The following is a 12,171-nucleotide window of genomic DNA, read 5'->3' as shown; positions in this document are numbered from 1 at the left end:
TACTTTAAGTTTCAGGATATTATAATTTCGGTTCAGAGATGCATATGCAGAACATGCAGATTTGTTAACACAGGTATACACGTGCCATGGTGATTTGCTGCACCCATCAACCCATCATCTACATTAGGTATTTCTCTGAATACTATCCCTCCCCTAGCCCCCGCACCCCCTTACAGGCCCTGGTGTGTGATGTTTCCCTCTCTGTGTCCATGTGTTCTCATTGTTCAACTCCCACTTATGAGTGAGAATATGTGGTGTTTGTTTTTCTATTCCTTTGTTAGTTTCCTCAGAATGATGGTTTCCAGATTCATCCACGTCCCTGCAAAGGGCATGAACTCATCATTTTTTTGGCTGCGTAGTGTTCTGTGGTACATAAGTGCCACATGATGATAAGTTTTTTGTCATGTGTTTGCTGACCGCATAAATGTCGTCTTTTGAGAAGTGTCTGTTTCTGTCCTTCATCCACTTTTTCATGGGGTTGTTTCTTTCTTGTAAATTTGTTATTTGTAGATTCTAAATATTAGCCCTTTCTCTGATGGGTAGATTGCAAAAATTTTCTCCCATTCTGTAGGTTGCCTGTTCACTCTGATGGTAGTTTCTTTTGCTGTGCAGAAGCTCTTAAGTTTAATTGGATCACATTTGTCAATTTTGGCTTTTGTTGCCATTGCTTTTGGTCTTTTAGTCATGAAGTCCTTGCTTATGCCTATGTTCTGAATGGTATTGCCTAGGTTTTCTTCTAGGGTTTCTATGGTTTTAGGTCTTGCATTTAAGTCTTTAATTAATCTTGGGTTAATTTTTGTATAAGGTGTAAGGAAAGAATCCAGTTTCAGTTTTCTGCATATGGCTAGCCATTTTTCCCAACACCATGTATTAAATAGGGAGTCATTTCCTCATTGCTTGTTTTTGTCAGATTTGTCAAAGATCAGAAGGTTGTAGATGTGTGACGTTATTTCTGAGGCTTCTGTTCTGTTCCATTGGTCTATATATCTGTTATGGTACCAGTACCATGCTGTTTTGGTTACTGTAGCCTTATAGCATAGTTTGAAGTCAGATAGTGTGATGCCTCCAGTGTTTTTCTTTTAGCTTAGGATTGTCTTGGCTATGCAGGCTCTTTTTTGGTTCCATATGAAATTTAAAGTAGTTTTTTCTAATTTTGTGGAGAAAGTCAATGGTAGCTTGATGGGGATAGGATTGAATCTATAAATTACTTTGGTCAGTATGGACATTTTCATGATGTCGATTCTTCTATTCATGAGCATTAAATGTTTTTCCATTTGTTTGTGTCCTCTCCTGTTTCCTTGAGCAGTGTTTGTAGTTCTCCTTGAAGAGGCCCTTCACATCCCTTGCAACTTGTACTCCTAGATATTTAATTCTCTTTGTAGCAATTGTAAATGGGAGTTCACTCATGATTTGGTTCTCTGTATATTATTGGTATATAGGAATGCCTGTGATTTATGCACATTGATTTAGTTTGCTGAGACTTTGCTGAAGTTGCTCATCAGCTGAAGGAGATTTTGGGCTAAGACAATGGGGTTTTCTAAGTGTACAATCATATCGTCTGCATACAGAGACAATTTGACTTCCTCTCTTTCTATTCAAATACCCTTTATTTCCTTCTCTTGCCTGATTGCCCTGGCCAGAACTTCCAATCCTATGTTGAATAGGAGTGGTGAGACAGGGCATCTTTGTCTTGTGCTGGCTTTCAAAGGGAATGCTTCCAGCCTTTGCTCATTCAGTATGATATTGGCTGTGGGTTTGTCATAAATAGCTCTTATTTTGAGATATGTGCCATCAATGCTTGGTTTATTGAGAGTTTTTAGCATGAAGGGCTGTTGGATTTTGTTGAAGGGTCTTTCTGCATCTGTTGAGATAATCATGTGGTTTTTGCCATTGGTTCTGTTTTTGTGATGGATTGTGTTTCTTGATTTGCTGATGTTGAACCAGCCTTGCATGCCAGGGATGAAGCCCACTTGATTATGGAAGATAAGCTTTTTGATGTGCTGCTGGATTTGGTTTGCCAGTATTTTATTGAGGATTTTTGCATCTATGTTCACCAGGGATATTGGCCTGAAATTTTCTTTTTTTGTTTTATCTCTGCCAGGTTTTGATATCAGGATGATGATGGCCTTATAACATGAGTTATGGAAGAGTTTTTCTATTGTTTGGAATAGTTTCAGAAGTAATGGTACCAGCTCCTTTTTGTAACTCTGGTAGAGTTCAGCAATGAATCCGTCTGGTCCTAGACTTTTTTGGTTGGTAAGCTATTAATTACTGCCTCAATTTCAGACCTTGTTATTGGTCTATTCAGGGATTTGACTTCTTCCTGGTTTAGACTTGGGAGGGTGTATGTTTCCAGGAATTTATCCATTTGTTCTAGAGTTTCTAGTTTATTTGTGTAGAGGTGTCTATTGTATTCTGATAGTTTTTATTTTTGTGGGATTGGTGGTGATATCCCCTTTATTTTTTATTGTGTCTGTTTGAGTCTTCTCTCTTTTCTTCTTTATTAGTCTTGCTAGTAGTCTATCTATTTTGTTGATATTTTCAAAAAACCAGCTCCTGGATTCATTGATATTTTTTTGAAAGTTTTTTTGTGTTTCTGTCTCCTTCAGTTCTGCTCTGATCTTAGTTATTTCTTGTCTTCTGTTAGCTTTTTAATTTATTTGCTCTTGTTTCTCTAATTTTTTAAATTGTGATGTTAGGGTATCAATTTTAGATTTTTTCTGCTTTCTCTTGCTGGCATTTAGTGCTATAAATTTCTCTCTACACACTGCTTTGGCTGTGTCCCAGAGATTGTGGTACATTTTGTCTTTGTTCCTATTAGTTTCAAAGAACTTATTTATTTCTGCCTTTATTTTGTTATTTACCCAGCAGTCACTCAGGAGCAGGTTGTTTAGTTTCCATGTAATTGTGTGGTTTTCAGTGAATTTCTTAATCCTAAGTTCTAGTTTGACTGCACTGTGATCTGAGAGGCCGTTATGATTTTTGTTCTTTTGGATTTGTTGAAGAGTGTTTTACTTCCAGTTATGTGGTCAGTTTTAGAATAAGTGCTATGTGGTGCTGAGAAGAATGTATATTCTGTTGATTTGGGGTGGAGAGTTCTGTAGATGTCTATTAGGTCTGCTTGGTCCAGAGCTGAGTTAAAGTCCTGAATATCCTTGTTAATATTCTGTCTCATTGATCTGTCTAGTACAGTTGGGTTTTAAAATCTCCTATTATTGTGTGGGAGTCTAAGTTTCTTTGTATGTCTCTAAGAACTTGCTTTATAAATCTGGGTGCTCCTGTATTGGATGCATATGTATTTAGGATAGTTAGCTCTTTCCATTGCATTGATTGCTTCCTTTATCATGATGTAGTGGCTTGCTTTGTCTTTTTTGATCTTTGTTGGTTCAATGTCTGTTTTATCAGACTAGGATTGCAACCCCTGCTTTTTTTCTTTTTTCCATTTGCTTGGTAAATATTCCTCCATCCCTTTATTTTGAGCCTATGTGTGTCTCATTTATAAATTTGTGTATAGTTTAGGTTTTGCATTTAGTTCTGTGATCCATTTTGGGGCAATTTTTGGATAAGATGAGAGGTATGGGTCGAGGTTCATTTCTTTTCACTTAAGGTTGTGTTTTAGAAAGCTAGCAACAATGTTGAGAGGGGATTGGAGGGACAAGAAAAAGACAAAGTTGAATGTTTCTCAATTTATCTCTTGTTCTAGGACTTTGTGCATCAGTAGATAAATGGAAAAATCATTCCCAACACAGTAATCACTGGCATTTATGAATCAATTACATTAGTTTGGCCAATATGAATGGTAAAATATTTTTAAAATATATAACAGCCTGTTGGATGTATGACTCAGTGATTTGGCTGTATAGACATAGCTTGAACCCTTCCTTTGACCTTAAATTTACTCCCTCATTTATCACTTGGGAGTTATGAGGAATTTAAAGGAAGAATTTTTTCTCTTTTATGTTCTATGATGATTGTACATCTGAGTGAGATAATTAATATTATGCTTTGCTAATACTCCTGATGGTGTCATGATATTAAAGGAAGATGAATTTACTTTGACTAATGAGTAAGAAAAAGATCTGTTTTAGGAAGATCCAGGTGTGGCTTATGAAAAATGAAATTCCAGAGACTCCTCGTTTATGTAGTAGACAGCAAAAATAATAAGCCAATGGAACTGAGGCAGGAGAATAGGGTCCGGAGTCAGGGAACCTAAGGCCATTTCACTCTGACTTCCTAGAACTAAATTGAATGGAAAACCCTGACTTTCCACACCTAAGTAACAAAAGGACCAGAGACTACTCCCTTTGCAAACCCCCACCTTTTCTGCATGGCAGATGAGAAATTGAAAGTACCTCTGATTGGTTGCTTTTGCATAGGAGTGTAGCTTTGTAACTTCACTTCAGCCTTTGACTGCTTGCAAAAGCAACCAATTAGACTGATTGCTGGCCAAGTCTTAATTTGCATACAAGTGCAACTTTGCAACTTCACTTTAGCCTCTGATTGGGGCCACCACTTCATTTACATGAGGTGAACACAAAGTGGCCAATGGGAAATCTCTAGGAGGTATTTGGACCTGAGAAGATTCTGTATCCCGGCCTTTGAGCTGCTACTCCTGCCAGCTCCCACACTGTGGAGTGTACTTTCACTTTAAATCTCTGCTTTTGTTGCATCATTCTTTCCTTGCTCTGCTGTGTGTTTTGTCTTGTTCTTTGTTCAAAACCCCAAGAACCTGGAGAACTTGCAGTCAAGACCCTTTACCGGTAGCAGAACGTCCCTTCCTCTGCCCATTCTAAACTTCATTTTCAGTGAATAGTCTGTGCTATTTTCGAATTTCATTTAAATTAATTTAAATTAATTTCATTTAAACGATCAAGTTGAAAGTAGAGGATAGGAGTTTAGGCTGTGGAATCCAAATACTCAGGTTCAAATCCCAGTGTCACTAACTATGTGACATTAGGAAAGTTCCTTAAATGCTGTGATCTCATTTCCTCCTCTGTAAAGTGTGAAAGATGATATTTATACATATGGTTCTTGTGAAAATCAATTCAAATGCCTTAAATGCTTAACTAAGACTGATAAGTAGTATGTTACTAATAAATATCCGCTATTATAAATATTAATAAAATTGAGAGCTTGCTTTAAGCTATTGTACTACGCGTTGTGCAAGGATATAACCATGGAATAATACAGGACTTCCTTCCTCAGGGAGTTTGCAATTTGGAACTCATTTGGGAATGCAGATATGTAAAGAATGACCACTTAAAATTCAGCCAGGGGCTGCTCTGCCTATGGAGTAGCCATTCTTTATTCCTTTACTTTACTAATAAACCTGATTTCATTAAAAAAAACACACACACACACACACAACAGAACTCAACCAGAATAAGTGTTGTATTATCTTTATTAGATGAGATGAGGCTAGAGTGATTATCACCTCCTGGGTGTATGAGAGGATATTTCAGCTAAGGACAATGTTTGATTTGGACCTTGGAGGAGGAGTAGGGGTCCCATAAATGGAGAAACAGAAGAGAATGACTTACACATTGATCCAGAAGGGGTTTGGCAAATAATTCTCTTGAGCTGAAGAAGGGGAGGGGTAGAGGATACTGGGAAAGAAATGACAGAAAAAGCAAGTAAAAAACAGATTATAAAGGGACCAGAATGCCAAGAGGAGAGGTTGGACTTGGATTTTTCTTATTCACCATATTTTATACCTTTTTCATATTAGTTCTTGGAAAAAGCCAGTCTGGGAGACCATTCATGAAAGGTTTTATTTCTCTTCCTTTAGAAAAAATAAAATAAAAACACAGACCACCCTTGTAAATCATTAATGGCCCATTTTAAAAAGGAGATTACAGCCTGGAAGTGACTATTTTTTTGTTAGAGAAATAAAAAGGAGTAAGTTGAATTATATGAAATATGAATTGGCCTCTGTGCTCCAGTACCTATCTGTGACAGATTTATAAATACTGAAATGATAGAAAGGATTGTTGTTCAGTCCCTTTAATGTTAGAGAACTTTTAATGGCAAAGCAAGGACACTGGAAAAAAAAGTTTTAGAGAAAAATAGTTGTAGTCTGGAAATCTAAAGTTATTCTTTATTCTTCCATATTGATTTACATCTATTTAGAACTTGAAGATTTTTAGGGTTTTGCCTACTCTGCCAATTCTTGGAATGTTTGCAGAACTGAGAATTTACTTCTTCATTTATTACTTTTAACTACATTTTAAAGGTAATAGTGAAATCTTAAATTATTTGTTCTCTTTTTCACTGTGTAGTGTCATTGAGGTAGAGCTAATATTCAGAGAATTAATTTCCAAAATTTTTAATTCTGAAAATGATGCAGGTTATTTTCCTCAAAAGTTTAATCTGGTGTCTCCTAGAATAATACTGGGGAGTAGTGCTGGGAACAGAAGATAAGAAGTTGTTCATAGTCTCGATTAGACAAGCTATACTTTAATTAATAGTCTGCAGTTGAAAAAATGACTCCAAGAATTAAATGTGAAAACCAACTCTTTCAGCATTCCAAGAATATTTAATTCTCTTAGAAGAGTTTATGTCACAATTGGGATTGATTTAAATTTTCTGTGGCACCTTTAAGTTATTGAAAATGAAAAGAAAAACTCCCACCCTCACAGGTTATTTTTGTGGCAAACTTTGGGGGGCACCCACAACTGTGACTTCAGTATTGACAGTGTCCGTCCCCAACTTCGTTGGCATTGGCTTTCAGCGTTTCTACCAGGGAATTTCTCCAGGCTTTTTAGATGGAGAAATCTAAAGAGAAAAATAGTTGTAGTCTGGAAATCTAAAGTTATTCTTTATTCTTCCATATTGATTTACATCTATTTAGAACTTGAAGATTTTTAGTGTTTTGCCTACTCTGACCGGTTGTGAAATCTAAAGATTTCTAAAATCTAAAGATTTCTCCATCTAAAAAGATGTTTGTGTTTCATCAGAGCTAACCTAGTTAGTGTCCCATTTCCACAGGACTCTGATAAATGACTAGAATTTCTGCTAAAATAATTTCAGGGTCTAGTGTTTATCCATTTGTTTATTCATTTCCTATTGTAGTTATTAGATAAACCTATTTTCACTTGAAAGAAAGTGCAAAAATAGGCTTTAGAGTTAACCTCCCAAAGGTCTCTGCTGAACTCATGTAACTTCTCTGAATTTCAGACCTTTCATCAGCATTTTCGTCAAACTTTCATCTATAGGTAGACTGAGAATAGCAACCATACGGGGTAATTGTGAATACTCTGAAGGGGATTTGCCAAGGTGTAAAGTGCTATCTGAAAAATATTCAAATTAAGTTAATAAATCCTGCTGAGGGAACACTTTCTCATTACAGATTGCTCCTTTTATGGTGTCAGCTTCAGGCATAGGCAGGTGGATATAGAATACTATTTGGGATGCATGGCATGTTGTATGTTCTGAAGATGGCTGCAGTGATCTCTCTTGTCTCACATGCTCTTCTTGCAATGTAATCTTGACAGTCCCCACATTGGGAAGTCTAGGTTTCCTCCCCTTTGGCCTAGGTGATGTTTTCTCCTGTGTTTGCTTTCTTTGGATGCTCACACTTAGAACCCAGCCTCAATGCTCTGAGGAAGCCCTTTTCCACTTATGTGGAGGAGAGGTAACATGTAGGTTGGCTGGCAGCCTACCCGAGGTCTTAGCTGACAGCATCACCCAACAGTGGATGGAGATGCTTTCACACTTTGAGTGTACCCAGCTCAGGCCCCAGATGACATGGAGCAGGGATATGTCATCTACGGAATATCCCCTTCAAATTCCTAACCTACTAGTGAGGCAGGAGATTAGGATCTAGAGGCAGGAAATGCAAGGCCATTTCACTCTAACTTCCTAGAACTAAACTGAAAGGAAAACCATAACTTTCCAGGCCTAAGTTACAAAAGGCCCATAGGCTCCTCCCTTTGCAAACCCCCACCTTTTCTGTGCTAGATGGAAGATTGAAAGTACCTCTGATGGGTTTGCTTTTCACAACCAATCAGACATTTGCATAGGAGTGTAACTTTGTAACTTCACTTCAGCCCGTGATTGGAGGCCACCACTTCATTTACATGAGGCGAACACCTGGTGGCCAATGGGAAACCTCTAGGAAGTATTTGGACCAGAGAAGATTCTGTATCTGGGACTGTTGAGCCACTGCTGGGGTCTGCTCCCACACTTTCACTTTCTATTCTTTCACTTTTCTATCTCTGCTTTTGTTGTTTCATTCTTTCCTTGCTTTCTTGTGTGTTTTGTCTGATTCTTTGTTTCAGATGCCAAGAACCTGGACAACTTGCTGTGAGGATCCTCTGCTGATAACACCAGAATCCATGAGAATAATAAAATAATTGTTTCATGCCATCAAGTTTGGGAGTGATTTGTTACACAGCAATAGCTGACCAGAACAAGATGAGAGGATTTATCTACAGCAAACTTGTTTTTAACATTTTAGTAAGGTTGTAAAGAAAATTTGAATAGTATTATTTCTATTGTTTCCATAGCTTTAAATCATGATGGCAAAATGTAGTTATTTACTGACTGAAACTCCAGAGCAAAATAGATATTTCAATAGATATTGAAAAATATTGGAAATTTATACTTTTTAATTTTTCAGGTAGGATCAAATATCATAAGGTGAACTGTCATTTTCACTCCCACATCCATTGAGTAGAGGTGCTGGCTGTTTTCCTATTGGCTTCCACTTTTCCAAAGAATGAGAAGTGAGCTTCTCCATTCTTCTGAATGTCTTCAGAGTGGGTTCCTACACATGAACTGTTTTAGCTACTCCTCTCTCTGGCATTCAATCTTTCAGAACCAGTGGCAGGCAGAAAGCAGATGCTCTGTGGATAATTTGGGAAGAGACAGTGGAAGAATTTTATCACTTTGCAATTCTATATAAGATACTTCAGACTATTGGCTTTTTCTGAACCCAGATGTTTCAGCTCTGTGGTTTATCTCCTCGTCTGTAAGCAGATTGTAAGATCTCTCATGAAGCTTTCCCCCTTTAAACCTTGGGGCCTTTGCTTGAATGATTTATTTCACCCAGAGTGGCTCCTTTCAATCCCTAGCCTTCTAAGTCCAGTAGAAATTCCAGCTCCTTCATGAGAAAGTTTCGTGAGTTAGCAGCCGCACTTATGACTTCTTAGCACTTTATTGGCACTTCTTTTAGAATTCTTAACGCCGCCAATGCCTGTTTCCCTGATGAGATTGCGATGCCATTCTTGGCAGGGTCTCCATCTTGTTCTCCTTCCTGACCCCTACTGTGGTTTCTCAGGAAATGCTTGTTGAATTCCATAAGACGGCCTGCAGGAGTGCCAAAATTGTGCAATCAGAGTCAAGACACTTGGCTCCCAGTCTCAGGTCTGAGCCAGGTCTGTCAAGAGGAGATTCTGAAAGTGGTCTTGTGACCCCAGAAGATTCTTCATGCTTCTGGGCCTTCTCAATTTGCTCCTCTGTAAAGCGAGACACTTAGAGCAGGGCAGTGGTTCCCAACTAGGTATACTTTTTCAACAACACTGGTGCCCAGAGGGTCTGATACATCCTTGGTTATGCATCCTTGGCTGGATACACAATTTATAAGATGGCTTCCGGTTTCAGAAATATATGTGGGCTGTTGGATATTGCTGTAGCCTGGGAGTTAGATGGAAGGAAGTAAGCAGATTGGAATTACAGGTTAGGACTTCAGAGACATAACAAAACAACCCCTCTGAAAACCAATAGCTAATATTTATGAAACCAGGTGCTGTGCTGGGCTTGGAATGCATTATTTCATCTATCAGGCACAATGCCCTATGGGCAGGCACTATTATTTTCCCATTTGATAGATAAACTGGGATTTAGTGAGGTCGGGTAATGAGCCAAGTTGCTGAACTAGGTTGCTGAGCACCGGAACTGAGATCAAACCCAGGCTCTCTGACTTCAGATCCTGTATTCCTAACCACTCCCTGGCTGCCTTTCTCTTAGTTTTTGCTTTTATTGTGTGGAGCTGATCATATGGTTATTAAGAAGTATTGACTTTATCAGTCTTTGGAATTCCACTCTATGTTCTGTATATTTGGTTACTGGTAGCTAGGAAGTGATGATGTTCATTTATAACAATCTTTTATAGAGGCAGCACATAGGGCATGGTTTGGCCATTTAATTGTTCAAAATTGCAGCATATTCCACACCAGATTCATACAAAGGTGGCATCATTTTATTCTTTCACACATAGAGCCATGAGTAGCTTATTGACAGGGTTACATTCTGAGAAATGCATCACTAGGCAATTTTGTCATTGTGTGAACATCACAGAGTGTACTTACATAGACGTAGATGGTATAGCCTATTGCTCCTAGGCTACAAACCTGTATAGCATGTTACTGAACTGAATATTGTAGGCAGTTGTAACTCAATGGTATTTGTGCATGTAAATATACCTAAGCAGAAAAGGTATAGGATATGGTCATATAATTTTACAAGAGCACTGTTGTATATATGGTTTGTCATTGGTGGAAAGGAATTTGAAAGGCATTTACTTTCGGAAGGAAACCTAGAGTTAAAAGAACATCTGGTGTTACAAGGTCATCAAAGACCAGGAAATGTATCAAATCTTCTAGAAACTCACCCAGAGTTCTCATTACTGGTGAGGGGATTGCTATTCTGTAATTGCATAGATGGAACAATGATAACTCATTTCCATTGCAAAATGTTTCACCACACAGGGCGATTAAACAATTGGTATTTATTGCACCCAAGATATTGTTCATGTTTCTATTTGTGAACAACTCCCATATCTACTCTTTTACTCCCCATTTCCCTACCATTGCATAATTTCCAGCTGCATCTGTAATGCCTCTGCCTGGTTAAGTGGCTCTTGGCTCCTGCTGAGCATGACTGATGGGCTGAATTTCCCCTCAGGCTCTTCTAGTGCCCAATTTCCTAGTCTCCGTTGGCAGAACTCCTTTGTCGTCCTATACATACTTTGTCTTAAGGTCAGCTCTGCTCTCATTCAACTGTGCCCTATCTTTCAGTGGTTGCTCAACCTGGTTCCTTTTGCCTCCATGACATTACCAAAATCTCTTCCCATCTCTTGGATTCAACAGCTCAAAATCACATTTTTTTCTATAGAATCATGACTACCTTTCCCCTACCCCAGAGTTTACTCTTAGACCTTGGCCATTTTTATTTTCTGCTCCAACAGGTTAAAAAAAAATCCTGCCCTAAAGTGGTCAAGTGATGCTTTCTCTTCCAAGGAGGGTGTGGATAGTGTAAATGAGTGTGGTGTGACCATCACTGGAGCTTAGGGTGACAGGAAGGAAAGGCAGTTGGGAAGGATTTCAGTAGAGCAGGTGGAGGAAGGGCATCAGGCCATTGACCAGTGCTTCTGGCCTCCCACAAGTCTGCTGGCAATACAGAGCACATGGTATAGGGATCAGGATATTCCAGACCTGGCTGTGAGAGAGCTCGAAGACATGGGGAAGTAAGTCCCTGCCATCTTCGAGCTGCAGTCTCTCTCTGAGAGTGGCCTACCTGGTGGCCCATCTCCCTTCCTTATATTATTGGCAGTAAAAAAGTGCCTCACTAAAAAGTGTACTTTCCAGTCTCCTGTGAAGCTAGATTTAGCCACATAGGTCTGGCTTAGGAGAACTAAGTGAAGTTCTGTGGGGACTTAAGCAGGGGAGGCTGCTTAAAAGTAGAAGATAACTGAGTGCAGAGCAGCTCCCTTTTGGCCTTTTCCCTTCTTTCCTGCAACCTGGCATGCGGATGGTGGGATTGCTACAGCCGACTTGTACCATGAGATGCTTGGTAATAGAAATACAGTGTATTAGTGCATAGTGCCTATAGGGTATTAGTGCATAGCACCAATAGGGTGCTAATGCACAGTGCCTATAGGGTATTTGTACACAGTGCCTATAGGGTATTCATGTACAGCACCTATAGGGAATTAGTGCACAGCGCCTATGGAGTGCTAGTGTATAGCATCCATCGTGTGTTAGTTTTCTGTTGCTACATAAGAAATCACCAGACATTTAGTGGCTTAAAACAACACGTTTATCATCTTACAGTTTCTGTGGACGTGGAATCTGAGTACGGATTCTCTGCTCAGGGTCTCGCAAGGCTGAAATCAAGGCATCAGCTAGGCTGTGCTCTCATCTGGAGCTTGGGCTCCTCTTCCAAGCTCAT

General features: G+C 38.9%; 1 long non-coding RNA gene across 1 annotated transcript in view; it reads left to right on the top strand.

Annotated features, from left to right (window-relative positions):
• Positions 1–10,443, top strand: part of LOC108303864 — a 15,129-nt gene extending 4,686 nt beyond the window's left edge. The window contains exon 3 of the long non-coding RNA XR_001824999.1: positions 10,321–10,443. This is a non-coding gene — a long non-coding RNA (uncharacterized LOC108303864). The remainder of the gene's footprint in view (positions 1–10,320) is intronic.
• The last annotated feature ends 1,728 nt before the right edge of the window (positions 10,444–12,171 follow it).

The sequence above is a fragment of the Cebus imitator genome, unplaced genomic scaffold, assembly GCF_001604975.1.
Source record: "Cebus imitator isolate Cc_AM_T3 unplaced genomic scaffold, Cebus_imitator-1.0 Scaffold2, whole genome shotgun sequence".
In the NCBI taxonomy this organism is placed as follows: Eukaryota; Metazoa; Chordata; class Mammalia; order Primates; family Cebidae; genus Cebus; species Cebus imitator.
The sequence above is the reverse complement of the archived record's forward strand: the minus strand, read 5'-3'. Positions and strand labels throughout refer to the sequence as shown.